This window comes from Mauremys mutica, chromosome 1 (genome assembly GCF_020497125.1).
Source record: "Mauremys mutica isolate MM-2020 ecotype Southern chromosome 1, ASM2049712v1, whole genome shotgun sequence".
NCBI lineage: Eukaryota > Metazoa > Chordata > Testudines > Geoemydidae > Mauremys > Mauremys mutica.
Window position 1 is genome coordinate 349,381,171 of NC_059072.1, and position 16,755 is coordinate 349,397,925.

The window sequence follows — 16,755 nt, forward strand, 5'->3', positions numbered from 1 at the left end:
GCTGCTTGGGGCAGCAAAAACCTTGGAGCGGCCCTGACTGTCTCTAATGAACTGGAAGTGCTTGAGCCAGGGGAGTGGGAGCAGCTCTCACTGCTGCATCCATGCACGGTCCAGGCCCCTAAAGCTGTGTCTACACAGGGCTAAAAACTTGCTGCTGGCCTGGGTTCAAGGGCTGAAAAATCGCTGTGTAGATGCTTGGGCTGCAGCCTGAGCTCTGGGACCCTGCGAGGTTGGAGGTCTTTTATCCCTGTGTAGTAGATCAGGCCTTCTGCTGCCTCCCGTGCGCCTAGGTCTTCCCACAAGGCTTTGGGATGCTGGGGAGAGAGCCTGCCAGACTCGCCCTGTGACACCAGAGCACAAGAGAAGGATGTTCAGGACCCCATCCCCAGGGTCATATCCTATAGGATGCAGTTAGAGGAGGCTTCTTCTTGAGATAGTTGGAAGATGTCAGCAGGGGCTGAGACACTAAAGAGTTAAGGGGGGAAGCGAAGAGGCTATCAGCTACCCCCCTGCTTGAGTTAGGGGATCTGACCCTGAAGATTGCACCCTCAGCAAGTCTGCGGATAACACTAAGCTGGGGGGAGAGGCAGATAGGCTGGAGGGTAGGAACAGGGTCCAGAGTGACCTAGACAAATTGGAGGATTGGGCTAAAAGAAATCTGATGGGGTTCATCAAGGACAAGTGCAGAGTCCTGCACGTAGCACGGAAGAATCCCATGCACTGCTACAGACTAGAGACCGACTGGCTAAGCGGCAGTTCTGCAGAAAAGGACCTGGGGTAGACAGTGCTCAGGGAACGAGGCGGGGAATCCTGGAAATAACCAGCTGTGAGCATGTAACTAGAGACTGTACGGTAACCAACATGCACCAGTGGCCAGTTAGGGTTGCACTCAAAAGTCAGGGAAGCACAATCGGAACATGCTCATAGGGCCCAATCTAAAGCCTGGGAATCGATCAGGCTCTTAATGTGAGGAGGTTTTGTTCTTGATTTTCTAGGTGTTTTGTTGTTTTACAAAAAGGTAAAAGCAAAGCCGCCCCTTAGCTAGGCGATGTGGCTGGACGTCGCCAGGTGCCAGAAGCAAAATTACATTTGCACGATGCAAAGTCAGAAATGTAATATACCATGAGGCAGAATGCTTTCCACGGTGCCCTTCCCTTCCTGGGGCATGCTGACCTTTATGCTCCGACAGTGGGAATTTTGCTGCCTTTACAGATGCAAAGTGTCTCCTCCTAAATCGTTTCATGCATGCACAGGCAGGCCCACAGGACCAGCGGCAGGAACATGGGAGATCAGGGTTGATTGCCTGCTCTGCTACAAACTTCCTGTGTGACCTTGGGCATGTCACCTAGCCTGCCTTTGCCACAGTTCCCCCTCTGTAAAATGGGGATAAGAGCACTTCCATAACCTCACAGGGGTGCTGGGAGAATGAATACATTAAAGAATTGTGAGGCACTCAGGTACCACAGTAATGGGAGCCATATGAGAACCTTAGATAGATGGGCAGTTCAGGGACTCCATATTCAATACTGGTATAACAGCACCTCTGACTGCGCTTGCTACTGTAAAAGCCAGGCACAGACTAAATAATTCGGGGGAAAGGGCAGCAGCAGGGTAGTGGTTTATCTGGCAAAGGGGCCTGAGAAGAAATGCAGGGGAAAGTCAATGGGGTGGGGAGGCCATTGCCAGCACAACGTGGTCCTGGCCCAGTACTAGGGCTCGTAAGTGATACTGCAATACAAATGTAAATAGCAGCAGCAGCAGCCTATCAGACCGTTGATCGGTCTGTGGGAAGTTTCACTTCCTCACACAAGTCACCAAAATGGCCTGTTAAGTCACCACCCAGATGGGCTCCTCAAGAATAACCCAGCCCTGTATTTTCAGTTTCTTCGTCTCGGCAGATCTCTGGCAGAAGAGAGTGGAGGAGCAGAGAAAAGGAGTCTGGACAAACAGCGCTTGTTTCAAAAGACGTCCAATGCATGTTAAGAATAACTATTACCCTACCAGTCAAACCAATAAGCAGCATGCATGTAATATGTGCATAGCTAGAGAACAAACACGTAATATACTGGTGTGTGTGTGCATGCACATGCGCACACACTGCTGCCCTCTACAGCATATATTTATAACTATTCAACTTTGGGTCATAGACCCTGTACTGCTAACAGCTAATGGAGATTCTCCTTTAGCTCAGATGAGTGCTACAAAGTACACCGACTGCACTTCTTCCAAGGAACAGTCCTGCAAGGTGCAGAGTGTAATCACCTCCCTGGAGGGGCCGTCAACAGGGATCAAACCCTGGCTCTTTAGCTTCAAAGCACAGATTCTACAACTGAAGCAGAAGGGCTAACTTCATTAGCTGTGAACGCCAGCCAGTGGCCTTTCTCTGTAGATCTGCCACGCAGCGGGACAGACACACATCTGGCCAGCATGCTACACTGACTGCCCACCCACAGAAGTTGATAGGAACCAAGGGAGCTATTTATCTTCCCAGATCAAGTCCCTGGTTCTTAGCCCTGTGCCAGCTCTTTTGTCTTTGACTTTCCATCATGACTGCCACTAAGGGTCCAATCATGGGATGATCTGACTGTAGGCACTCGCAGCAGGTGGTGTCACTGGTGCACGTAATTCCAGCCGGCGTAATCTGTTACCTAAAGAGAGGATTGCCTTGTGCTGACTCGAGCACAAAGTCAGCCACACGGAAGATCGCTATGCTAACAAGCACCAGCACATACAGCAACGCTCTCTGAAATCACTATTGGTTACACAACAGTGTAGCAATAAAATCGGGCAGCTGGAACACCGCCACCTGCCAGATAAAACACCAGCTCAGCCATGTGGCTACACACAAACATGCCCCTGCCTCTTTTCAGAGTGGTCCCCGAGCACTTTCCCTGTCCTCCTCCCTACTCCAGCCAGACAGATGCAGCAAGAAAAAGCAGCCAGAGACTGTAACAGGAATTTTCCTGCTCACTGCCCTGCTTTTACCTCTGTTTCATGGCTGATTATTCACCCCCACCCCATCCCCAAACAAACCGCTTACTTTCCTGCACCACAAGGCTCAGAACACGGAGGAGCGAATACTATGGCACCCCCTTGGCTAGGCAGTCCTGCTCTCGTGATAAATCCGAGTGCCAAACATGTAAGCCACACCCACACCCCCCTTCAGGACATGCAAGGCAGGTAAATTAGCTGTGTGCATTTGTGCCTGTGATCCCTACAGAGTGGGCAGCGTCCCTGGCTCCTAGCTGTCTAAGGGGAAGTCTATATGAGGCTTCTTTGCCAAAAGTTTCCCTCTGGCTCAGCTCACCAGCAGTAGCAGGGTTGGTGCAGGATCCAGGCAGCTCCTGGCTTTTCAACTCCGAGGGGCCTGACTTTCAGAGGTGTCACGCACCTGCAGCTCCCACTGACTTCAGCTGGAGGTGGGGGTACTCAGCACCTCCGTGAATAGACCCCTGGTCAGAGCAGGCTGCAGCAGCAGGACCCATTGTTGCCCTAACACAGGGCAGTGCATGGGGGTCTCTGGATGGGTATTGACATTAGGATTTTTTGCCCAAAATGTTCCCCCGTTGCTAGCCGCAGCACAGTGCCACCACTGGCAGGAGCGCAGGGGCCACCAGCGACATAGGGGCGCCTACACCGCAAAAAATGACTTGCAGCAGCGAGTCTCGGAGCCCGATCAGGTTCACGCGGCAGGGCTAAAAACAGCAGTGTAGGTGTCAGACCCCAGGCTCCGGTTCCAGCCTGGAAACCCAACCAAGGGGGAGGATCTCGGAGCCTGGGCTCCAGCCCGAGTCCAAACGTCTGCACTGCTATTTGTACCCCCACGGTGGGCTCTCAAACTCCCTGCCTTAGCGGTGTGTCTGCTGTGTAGACGGACCTAGGAGGCTAAGGCCCCGATTCAGCAACGTACTTAAGCAGGTGCTTAACTTGAAGCACATGAGCACTGTTGACTTGAGTGGGAATACTCGTGTTTAAAGTTAGGTGCTTAATTAGCTATGCAGCGTTCCTGAACTGGGGAGCTCTGGAGGCAGGGGATTCTCATCAGCAGAGGACCCTCAGCTCTGGAACCTCTCCCCCATCATCACTCAGAACTGCTGCCCCTCACCACTCGACTCCTTGAGTTCTGCAGTCCAGCTGGGTGTGGCTGGCGTGGTGATGGCTATTGCCTCCTGTAGGTAGTCGATACTGTGTTTACATTTGGAAAAGGCTCCTGCAGCCAGGTGTGCATATGAAATCCCTGTGCAAACACCAGCAAAGCCACTTACTCCAAGTTATCTTGCTCTGCATCTGCCTGGGTCCCAGGCAAAGGTGAAATGATGTGCTGTTTGACAGGGGAGTTCAAGTAAAGACCCTAACCCAGCACCCGCCAGAGCCCAGAGAGGAGGCAGAACACCTGCCTGCATCTGAAGAAGTGGGGTTTTTACCCACAAAAGCTTATGCCCAAATAAATCTGTTAGTCTATAAGGTGCCACCGGACTCCTTGTTGTTTCTGCCGCTCCTTGTGGCTCCTGCGGCGTGACAGACACGCTGCAAACTTGGGAACACATGGAAACCCAACCTGAAAACCCACAACCCGCCGCAGAAGAATAGACACGAGGCAGGGGGAGGGGGAGATGCTCCCCTCCCCACATGGAGCCAGGCAGGCACCAAACTCCGCATTTCCCTCTTCATTCGCCTTGAACACTGGCTCTTTAGTGGGAAAACATCCCCCTCCCACCACTTCCAGCCATATCCCCTGCAAGGCAGCCAGGGACCCCCCTACACACACACACACACACACACACACACACCCCTGCACCTGGAGGAGGATTTCACCCCCCTACACACACACACACCCCTGCACCTGGAGGAGGATTTCACCCCCCTACACACACACACACACCCATGCACCTGGAGGAGGATTTTTAGGCTGGGGCGGGAACACCCCATGCAAATGGAAACACGCTGGCGCCTGCAGCAACCCCTTCAATCTCCGTGCCACTTCCCCACCGCGGTGCGGTCTCCTAGCTGGGCGCCTGGCTCTGATGCCCAGCCCGCCCCCGCGGTGCAGCTCACCTGCCGGCGGGGCTCGGCCCGAGAGCGGCTCCTTCCGCAGCAGAGCGCCCAGCGGCGGCCAGATGTTGCCTCCGCTCTGCCGCGGCAAGGCTGCGTGCCCGCTCCAGGCAGCAGCGCCGCCCGGCCCCCACGGGGAGGGGCTGCCGCGGGGGTGGGGAGGCAGCTTGCGCCTGCGCCGGCTGAGACTCGTTCCCAGGGAGGGAGCCTAGCCTGTGTGTGTCTCTCTGTGCAGGGGGGATCTGGTGCAGCAAGGGGGGCTGGGACAGTGATTCCCCCCCGCTTTCACAGCTGTTCGGAGCTGGGATTTAAAGTGGCCAGGCTGGGGGGTTTAAGTGGGGGAGAGGCACTGAAACTTGAGTTCAGGAGGCTGTTGGCACCGTCCCACGTGACATGCTCACAGGCACACTAGGGAAGTGAGATCTAGATGCTGTCCCCACAGCGGGGTGAAGGACCGGACCCAAAGAGTCGTTCGTGGGTTTGCTGCCAAAGGGGAAGGATGTGGTGGGATCCCACAGGGGTCTGTCCTGAAGCAGGACTATTCACTGTTTTCATTAATGACTTGGATAATTAAGTGGCGTGTACACTTCTAAGAGATGCACATGACACCAAACGGGAAGGGGTTGGGGGCCTGTTGGAGGAGAGGATTGCAATTCAAAATGCCCCTGAGAAATGGGACAATGGGGCTGAACGGTGAGATTCAATAAAACGCAAGTGAAAGGTGCTGCACTTAGGAAGGAAAAAAATGTGACGCACAATTACAAAATGGCAGGGTGGGTTTGATTTAAATCACTAGTCAGGATGACTTGAGTTAATCATGGATTTCCACAGAAAAGTGCATTCTGGAATATGCTGCTCAAAGAGTTGCACTTTTGTTTCTACTGCCTCTCTCTCCCTCCTCACATTTATCTCCAGACTTCTCCTTGTCCAGGTCTATTCCGCCCCCACCAAGCTTTTATTCTTTGAACTTTTGGAAACTTTGCACTTTTAGAGAGAGGTAAAGGATTGACTCTGTGCACACACATTTGCAGAGGGACAATAGGGTTGAGGTCTGTTATTTCTCACCTCTATGTATTATTTATTTTAAAACATTTTTGCTGTTAACAAGCACGTTATCTCTGGAGACACAAAGCCACAGTTTGAGAACTGCAAAATAAGCATCTCTGATGGTATCTTCTAGACTGAGCACTGAGTCCCATTGGGTAGATAGAAAGATTAACCTAAATAATCTATCCAGAAGCCCCTGGAACCCCATAAGATTGGGTCCCTAATCCATGAACTATTGGAACTCGTTTACAAAACTTTTCTTAAACATTCCATGAATATATTGTCTCATAGTATAGAATTAGAATTTATAATCCCTATTCCATGATGAGATATCGTTGAGCTATAATGTATCTCAATTAAAATGATCTTAAAATAGGTTTCTTCCTCAAAAAGCATTTTATCAAAAAAATCCAATTTTTTTTATTTTATTTTTTTAAATCATTGATTGTTATCCACCCTGCAAAATGGGAAATAACTGTCGAGGTGGTAGCACTGCTGAAAAGGATTGGGAGCAGGGGCTATAGTGGATCACAAATTGAACTGAGTTGCAAAAAAAGCTAATATACTGGGGTGTATTAACAGGAGTGGGGTGCATGTAAGATACAGGAGTTAATTGTCTTCCTCTTATTGAGGTCGCAGGAACAAACCATCCCGATGTGCAGAGAGAAGAGCAAATATGGCAGGCAACCAGCTTGGCTTAACAGAGAAATCTTTGGTGAGCTTAAACACAAAAAGGAAGCTTACAAGAATTGGGAACTTGGACAGATGACTAGGGAGGAGTATAAAAATATTGCTTGAGCATGCAGGGGTGTAATCAGGAAGGCCAAAGCACAACTGGAGTTGCAGCTAGCAAGAGATATGAAGGGTAACAAGAAGGGTTTCTACAGGTATGTTAGCAACAAGAAGGTCAGGGAAAGTGTGGGACCCTTACTGAATGGGGGAGGCAACCTAGTGATATGTGGAAAAACCTGAAGTACTCAGTGTTTTTTTTGCCTCGATCGTCACAGACAAGGTCAGCTCCCAGACTGCTGCACTGGGCAGCGCAGTATGGGGAGGAGCTGAGCAGCCCTCAATGGTGAAAGAACAGGTTACGGACTGTTTAGAAAAGCTGGACGAGCACAAGTCCATGGGGCCAGATCTCATGCATCTGAGGGTGCAAAGGGAGTTGGCTGATGGGATTGCAGAGCCATTGGCCATTATCTTTGAAAACTCGTGGTGATGGGGGGACGTCCTGGACAATTGGAAAAAGGCAAATCTAGTGCCCATCTTTAAAAAAGGGGAAGAAGAAAAATCCGGGGAACTACAGACCAGTCAGCCTCACCTCAGTCCCTGGAAAAATCATGGAGCAAGTCCTCAAAGAATCCATTTTGAAGTGCTTGGAGGAAAGGAAGGTGATCAGGAAGAGTCAACGTGGATTCACCAAGGGCAAGTCATGCCTGACCAACCTGTTTGCCTTCTATGATGAGAGAACTGGCTCTGTGGATATGAGAAAACGGTGGATGTGATATATCTTGACTTTACCAAAGCTTTTGATACGGTCTCCTACAGTATTCTTGCCAGCAAGTTCAAAAACTATGGATTGGATGAATGGACTAAAAGGTGGATAGAAAGCTGGCTAGATCGTCAGGTTCAACGGGTAGTGATCAACAGCTCGATGTCTAGTTAGCAGCCGGTATCAAACCAGTATCAAGGGGTCTGTCCTGTGGCCGGTTTTGTTCAACATCTTCATTAATGATCTGGACGATGGTGTGGACTGTACTCTCAGCAAGTTTGCAGATGACACTAAACTGGGGGGAGAGATAGATATGCTGGAGGGTAGGAATAGGATCCATAGTGACCTAAACAAATTGGAGGATTGGGCCAAAAGAAATCTGATGAGGTTCAACAAAGACAAGTGCAGAGTCCTGCATTTAAGATGGAAGAATCCCATGCACTGCTACAGGCTGGGGACCAACTGGCTAAGCAGCAGTTCTGCAGAAAAGGATTTTGGGATTACAGTGGACGAGAAGCTGGCTATGAGACAACAGTGTGCCCTTGTTGCCAAGAAGACTAACCGCATATTGGGCTGCATTAGTAGGAGCATTGCCAGCAGATCGAGGTGTTATACCAATAAAATAAAAACCAGCAGGATCTTATTAAAGGGATAAGGCAAAATACCACGTTTATTGTGAATACAGAAAGGATCATAGTAAGCAGTCAGTTATGGCTATAACATTCCATTCAATTTCACATTCATTCACACATTCATTCATACACACACAGGTTCTGCAAGGTTGTTATCATAGTTACCAGCCTTAGATTTGCTCGTGCCAAGCCACTGGCCAGGTGGCCTGGACATGAGGATGGAGCCGAGTCTTGTCAGATTATGCTCATCCGATGCTCCTGGAGGGTGGTTGCAGAACCAGACTCAAGGTTCTCAGTCTTCGGAGTCTGTCTTTATAGGGATTCATCCTCATTCATATCTATAGGGTTTGCTTTGTTATGCTGTTCTCACATTTGAAGTGATAGTTCATCATGCAGTTGGTCCAACAGTGAAGGCTTGTTGTTATCTAGTTCTTTCCGTCCTTGGGGATGGATTCCGATTTGCCCTACGGGGTCATCTGGTTATCTCCATCCTGTGCATTCTGCGGCTGAATGTTCCTGGGTATTTATTATTTATTAGGCTGGCACTTCATCCTTTTATTACTCATTCAAACATACAATTACAATCACACCCTATTTCACTTAACATAACTATTCTCAAATCACTGGGGCATGACAGACTCCAATGAATCTATCCATGCCACTTGTCACACATGAAAAGAAAACAAGCAAGATAGGAATGTAAAAGTGGAGGAACAACAAATCTTGTTCCTGAGTTTAGAAAAAACATCTGTAATGTGTTGTTATCTTATCACTTTTAGGACAAACTCTTTGTCTCTGGATGTTTTTTCTACAATTAGCATAGACTGCAAACTGGCAGGCCTGTTTCAATTAGCACAAACTCAGCAGGTTGAGAGAGCAGACTGAGAGACATACTTCTTTCTAATGGTCAGGCCAAATCCAGGGTCTGTTCTGGAATCATTCTTTCTTACTTCTTCCACAACATAAATGTATTAATTATTACTTTTAATCCAACAAGTGATCAATTGTTCTCCATGGCCGCTGAAGGTAAGACAAGAAGTAATGAGCTTAATCTGCAGCAAGGGAGATTTAGGGTAGATGTTAGGAAAAACTTTCTAACTCTCAGGGTAGTTAAGCTCTGGAATAGGATTCCAGTGGAGATTGTGGAATCCCCCATCATTGAAGGTTTTTAAGAACAGGTTGGACAAACACCTCTCAGGGATGGTCTAGGTTTACTTGGTCCTACCTCAGCCAAGGGGGCTGGACTTGATGACTTCTTGAGGTCCCTTGCAGCCCTACATTTCTATGGAGAGCACGCCCAGGCTGGAACACAGGATGATCTCTGCAGGATACACAGAAGAGGGAAGCCCAAAATCTCGCATAAAACCAGGATCATACAAGAAGGGGAGTAACTGGGGATCCAGCACATGGGCAAAGGCTGCAAATTCCACCAGTGATTCACTGGCAGTGGAAAGTTATTATTGCATTGGTATTATGGGACCAACTGCAGGCTCCAGCTGGCTTTGTGCTGTATAAACAGATAGCATGTGCCACTCCCTGCCCCAAGAGTTTACAATCTAAACAGACAAGCCCAACAAAGGGCGGGAGGAAGGAAAGATTATCACCCCAATTTTAGAGCTGGGGAACTGACACAGAAAGACTAAACAACTTGCCGAAAGTCCCACAGTGAGGGATGGCAGAGGCAGAAACTGATCCCAGCCCAGCGTATTAGCCACCAGACCAACCTTCCTTGGACAAAGTGTTTGCAAATGAACCAGCACTAAGAAACTCGCCTGTCATGTCGGGATGTTTGCACAGGCAGAGCAGCCTTGCAGAGCTGATATGAAAATGGACAGCCCAAGAACCCAAATATACCCCAATGGTGGAGGATAATGAATACAAGCATGAGAACACACCCACTCACCGCAGAACAGAGTGGAGCTAGTACTATCTTGTAGGGCTGCAATCGTTGTAACGGGTATAGTAGACAGAGCCTGGAGGAGGGGGTCTGGTGCAAGATCTGAGGCCTGAACCCAAGTCAGGCCACGTATTAAAGCAAATGCTTATACGTTCGCTGTTCGGTACAGGAACTCGGCAAAGTTGCCTCTAGTGTACTAGGCACTAGATATTTACATCAATATATTCCAGCTAGTACAGATACATCCCAATCTAAAACAAGATAAAGTGGTCTGACAGAATAACAAATAGGGATGTTTTGTCCAAGAGATCAGGAACAAGAGGAGATAAGAAACAGATGTCATGAACCGAGTCTGTGGTCTTTCTTTATGACTAACATCCAGGACTGCTAGAGAGCAGGCTGCCTTATCGGCTGTTAGTAGTGATGCATGGGCGCTGTTAGTAGTGATGCATGGGCGCTGTTAGTAGTGATGCACTGGCGCTCCAAGGACAAGCACTGGGCAGCCTGAACAGCATTACTGAGACAACAACATCCCAGCCTTCAGCTCTTAACAACACTGGGCCAATGATTCCAGCTCCTGAAGTTGATTGTGATGCCCCATGAATGCCACAACTAGTGCTTGTGGGACAATCCCAGAAAATCTGGAACCGGTAGCAACTCTGCCAACACAACCCTCTTGCCAGACACTGGTTCCCGCTTCATTAGCTGTAAGTCAGAGCCTTAGACTGGAGTTTCTAGCCCACGTAGCTGTACTAAATGGATTCCAGCTGCCACCACCATAATAATCCGAGAAATAAGAAACAGAAACCCCCTTTTATGACATCTACAAAAAGTAACCCAATGAATAGCATTATATGGGCAGCAGTGAGGCCTAGAGGAGAGAGCTCTGGACTGTGACCCATGAGGTCTGGGATCTATTCCCAGCTTTGCTACTGAACTTGGGCAAGTTGCTTTGCCGCTCTGTGCCTCAGTTTCCCTGTCTTGTAGAATGGGGATAATGATACTGCCCTCCCTCAGTGCTTTGAGATCTGCTGATGAATAGCACGGTATAAGAGTCATTTACTATTATAAATGATGAATTGTTATAATAAAGCATCAGTAAAAAAAGTATAAGTGAATGAGATTAGATCTCAGCCAGAGCAGGATTGTTCCAAACGGCATACTGTGATGAACAGGCTACCACTGCCCTCTGCTGGATGAAATCAGATGCTTTTCCTCTATGTCGTAGGTCCTATGCTGCTAACAGCAAATGGAGATTGCCACCTCAAGAGGTATCCAAAGTGAAATCTTTCCAATGATGGTGAGAAGAGAACTCAGATCTTTCTGATTCAAGGAGCCATAGTGTGCAGCACATCAACAACCCAGGACTTGGTGGAAGTTTTGCCACTGATTTAAGTGGAAGTGGGATTCAGTCTTGTCTTGTCCACTCTAGTTTTAAAGATGGCAAGCAATGGAGCTTCCATCTCTTTTTGCAGGAGACTATCCCACTGTAGAAATGGTTTGGAAAGTAAAGAAGAGTCTATGATCCTACTCATCATCTCTTTCCTGTGTCCCCACCCTCCCACTGGCAAAACAAATAAATAAAAATGATATACACACACGTCTGAGGTTTTGTTCTGAAATGTCAAGTCTTTTGTTTTTAGCCTTTTTCCTGGAATATCCCACAGAGAAGGATGAGCTTCTGGCTGAGAAAAGCCACTGGCGCCTCCCTGAAGCCTACTCCTAAAATCTTAAAGCAGGAACTGCACTCAAGCCCCTATTCAACATGACAGCCCCATCCAAGACAATAAGACGTCTCCCCTGCTTGAAGATAGACACATGCCAGGGGTGCTAGAATGGGGCAGGGGGCAATGCCCCCCAAACTGCACCCATGGGCATCCTCAGCCCCGCTGCTCTGGACGCCGGAAGCCATGTGGGCGCATGACGGCTCTTGAGGCTTCCCTTTGCTTCCCTGTCATTTTCTGCAGGGAAGCAAATAAATCTGCAGAGGGACCTGAATTCTGCACCCGCGCAGTGGCACAGAATCCCCTCAGGAGTAGTTTGTACCACACCTAGTGCATTGGGATCCTGGTCCATGAAATGGATGCCTAGGCACTATGACAATATAAATAACATATAAATGAAAATTATTGTGATGTCCTGTCACTCTGGAGCAATGTGCAAATGTGCCTACGAAGAGGCCAAGTGAAGATGCTGGAATGTTGTTCAGTAGGGAACGGGAAGAGATATGATCACTTAAACACTAACCCATAAAAAGGATTAATAGCAGTAATAGGGAAAAACCAGAGTTAAGCCCAGACATGAGATAAGGCAGAGGGGTGGTAGTCAGCAAGTGATTCATTCAGCAAATACAAGGGCGTTTCACTGTTGTTTCAGGGAGTTTAAAGAATCAAGGAACCAGGTTTCTTTTTTATTCCCTGAATAAATATTTGTTGTCCCTGTTGGCTCTGGGGTCATAGCAAGGGCCCCAAAGGCCTGAGTCTCCTCACAGCTGTTTTAGAGCACTGTCACTCCGTTGGCTTAGGGAAGTTATTTCTGAACGACACTGGTACGACAGAGGAAAACCAGGCCCTGCACTGCCATAGGAATTACCATTCTGGATCAGGTCAAGGGATCACCTCCAGCACCAGAGGCTACAGAGGAAGGCACCAGAACCCTGCAGTGTTAGCTATGGAATAATCTGTTGTGAACCAGAGGCTCCTCACTGGCCCAGAGAGCTTAGTAGCATAAGATGGGATTTACTTTGGGCAGGTCACACTTAAAACGCTGCAGTGGTGCCACTGTAGCGCTTCAGAGAAGATGCTACTACTCTGATGAGAGAGCTTCTCCCATCGGCATAGTTAATCCATGTCCCCGAAAGGAGGTAGCTATGTTGATGGGAGAAGCTCTCCCACCGATTCATGCAGCGCTGTCTATACTGAGGGGTAGGTTGATATAACTGAGTCACTCAGGGGCTCTGAGCGACATAGTTATACCAGACCCTACTCCTGATTTCCTGGGGTAGTCCACTACCTACTGCTGCTTCTCGGTGTACTTGGGACTAGATCCTGAAAGGTATTGGGACTCCTAACGTCTATTGAAATCAATGGAAGTTAGGAGCATAAATATCTTTGCGAATCCGGGCCTTGGTTGTGAGTTTTCTAACATCCGGTGACAGTTAATTCTGTCACTCCTATGCACAAGGGACGTTTCCTCTTAAGCCGCATTAGCTGGAGGTTGGTTTATGCCCTGTGGGTTTATAGCCCTTCCAAAACTCTTGGGCCAAGACGAAGCAACTAGTGATCTTGGGTATCTTGATGCTACTTCACACACCGTAAAGGGGCCTGGTTTTCTGAGGGCAAGAGTCCTGCTCTGTCAGTAAATCAAGCCCCTTTGAGGAGACTCAAGCTGGGCACCCAAACTCACCAGCCACTTGTGAAAATCCTGCCCCACTGGTTTTGTATTTTGGTTTTGTTTAAACCTTTGCTATTGTATCTCTGGCTGGTTTTGTTATCTCTATAAATCTACAGCCCTTTTTGGCACCCTGCTAAGGTACAGATTAAGCATGTTTGTGTTTTCCAGCCAGTCCCAAGGGACATCTGTCCGCATCTCAAAAACCACACCCCCAGTAAATAATACTAACATTTAGCAATTATGTAGCTATCTAGCTTTCATGTGCCATCAAATTCACCCATGCAGAGGGCCAGCACAAGATCTGTGCACCATTTAAGTTCTCAAAGCAGGGCCTTCTGCACAGGGGGTGAATTTCAGCCACAAGTATTTGGTCTTCGTTCATAGATTTTAAGGCCGGGGGAACAATCAGATTTTCTAGTCTGGCTATCTGCATTACACAGGCCAAGGAATAAAGCACCTCTTTCAGAAAGACATCCAGTTTTGATCAGAAGACATCAAGAGATGGAGAATCCACCACTTCCCTTAGTAGTTTGTTCTGACGGTTAATCCTCACTGTTAAAAATACTTCTGAAGCTCACTGAGCTGTTTGCCTCAATAAAACCCCATAGACCATTGGTGGGATGGTCCAGTGGTTAGGGGGCTAGGACCTGGGAAATCTGGGTTCAATTCCCTGCTCTGTTGCAAACTTCCTGTATGACCTTGGCCAAGTCACTTAGCATCTGTGCCTTAGTTCCCCATCTAGACAATGGGGATAATTGCACTGCCCTACCTCGCAAGGTGTTGTGAGGATAAATCCATTAAAGATGGTGAGGTGCTCCAATACGCTGGTGATGGAGGCTGTGAAACAGGGGAAGTGCAGAGCTTATTTTATTCTAGCTATAAAGGAAGCAGTACAGTTCGCTAGTCACTTGATTTATTTAAGCAGACACTCTGGTGATGAGAACGATAGACATGCCGAGGCAGAGGGATTTATGTATTTATTGCTGATCATTTAAACAACTCCCCCTCTAGAGCTTGTCACCTGCCTGATTCTGAATTATTTGCTGTCAAGAATAGATGTTTAAGAAAACTAAGTGCTAGGCCAGGTCATTCCAGGTGATGTTGCATCACTCATGGCAAAGATAACGGATTAATTGCTTTCTCCACCGAAGCCACCAGGACCAAAAGAGCAAGAGAGTTACATGCAAAGGCCAGAAAACTGCAGCAAGGAAAGCATCTTGTTAGAAGCAGCTCTTGGATGAGGAATGAAATTTCTGGCCCCCAGCCAGCGCAGAGAAAGATTCATAGACGAGACTGTTATGATCGTCAATCTGACCTCCTGCGTAATGCAAGTCATGGATCTCCGCCTAGTGCTTTCTGTAACGAACCCATGAACTTGTGGATGAACAACAGATTGTCTTACAGAAAGACATCCAATCTTGATGTAAAGACTCCAAATGATGGAGAATTTACCACATCTCTTGTGAAGCCGTTCCAGAGGTTAATGACTCTAATTGTTGAAAACATGTATCTCATTTCCAGTTGTGATTGCTTCCGTTCCCAGCTTTTGGATGTTGTTCTGCCTTTTTTTGGGTAGACTTAAGAGCTGTTTGGTATCAGCAATCTTCTCCCTGCATTACATAGTGCCTGTCATGACAGGGAATCATAGCCCATATTAAACAGAAGAGTTTATTAAAGAAAACAACTGCAACCTAAGGGCTGGTCTACTCTGAAAAGTTATATTGGCATAGCTCCGTTGCTCAGGGATGTGAAAAATAGCAGTTTAGCTGGGGTAGCACAGGTCACAGCTTAGGTTAGCTCCCGAGAACGTACCCAGGGGATCCAGACAGGTTTCTACTCAGGCTACCCCAGCTACACTGCTACTTTTAGTGCACCAACTCAAGCACAGCTAGCCCGTGACTGTCTATCCACCCTGGGACGCACGATGCCAGCTGCTGTGTAGATATAGCCTCAGTGTCTGTCCCCCCTCCCCCCAGGACAATGGAGTCTTCTTAAGTGTGTGTGTGAGTGGGGTGGGGGGGGGCACAAGGCCCCGCCCCTGCCCCTCCTCTTCCTCCCGAGGCCCCGCCCCCTGGCCAAGCTAAAAGCCAGACCTGGGGTAAGGAGCCCGGGCCCCTCCACCTGCCGGGAGTGGGTGGGTCTGACAGCAGCCCCCAGCCTGTGTCCCTGCCCCCGGCAGGTGCGGGTCCTTGGCTCCCCACACCTGCCCGTGTGGTTCTTACCCCGACCCGACTTCCGGCCTGGCCTGAGGCCAGTCCTCAGGGGCCGAAAAGCCACAGCCGGGCCATGGTAAGAGCCGCCCAGGCAGCTGTGGGGACCCGTGGACCCTCCATCTGCCCTGGGCAGGGGTCCCGGGGGCAGGGACGTGGGCCGGGGCTGCTCTGGCCCCTTCCCCAGCCAGGCGGAGGGTCTGCAGCTCCCCCACAGCTGCCCACGTTCCCCAGGCCACTTTTACCCAGGATGGGGCCTCGGGGGGAAGGGGGCCAGGCCTGTTGCAGGGGGCCAGAAGTGGGAGTGCCATGGCCCCTCGACCCCCCCTTGCTCCCAGGGAGTCCTTTTAATTGTTTGTGGTCTTTTTGCTCTCTAGGCTTTGAGCCTTGGCAACCCAGCTGCCCACTTCATGGCCCAGCTACTGATATCTTAACTCCCCCGGAGCTGTTAACCCCAGGTGTCTTCTCCTGGGCATGGCTTCACTTCCTCTGCAGCCTGTAACTTTATGCAGCCAGGCAGGATAATATCAAAGGGGACGGGTCACAGCCAGGTCCATGACCCCTATTCACAGCGTGACCTTCCCAGCAGCATTCACCCCAGCAGCCCCTCATTCCCTTTCTTCACCGGCACAAACGGGAGTTAACCTCTTATTCACTGGGGACCGGTTCATGTTCCTGCACCTGGTCACGTGGATGAATTGGAATTTTGGAACAAGTGGGTCTGTGGGCCGCCTACCCCCCTGAAAAAATAACTGGGTAAAGGCAGGAAAGAAAGCAGGACCTCCCGCCTGCTTATTTAAGAGTGAGTGAGGAACAAAAACTCAATAGGTCTTTCTGTTGCTCTTGGCCATGCTGATCAGCCTCTTGTGAGTCCAGGGCACTCTCCCACTAGCAGGAAGTGCTGCTGTATGGGAGAGTGGACTCAGGGGTAACCTATATGCCTAATAGGGAGATATCTGTTTAAGAGACCCATTGGGGGGAGGTAGGAGTGAGCTGTGTCTGGGTCATTGTTGCTGGGCAGATTAAGCACTC

At 49.1% G+C, this 16,755-nt stretch overlaps 1 protein-coding gene across 2 annotated transcripts in view; it reads right to left on the bottom strand.

The window, feature by feature from the left end:
- Positions 1 to 5,193, bottom strand: part of CAPN5 (calpain 5) — a 132,544-nt gene extending 127,351 nt beyond the window's left edge. For both annotated transcript variants that reach the window (XM_045021273.1, XM_045021267.1), the window contains exon 1: positions 5,056 to 5,193. The gene's annotated coding sequence lies outside the window, so the exon portion shown is untranslated. The remainder of the gene's footprint in view (positions 1 to 5,055) is intronic.
- Between the last annotated feature and the right edge of the window lie 11,562 nt (positions 5,194 to 16,755).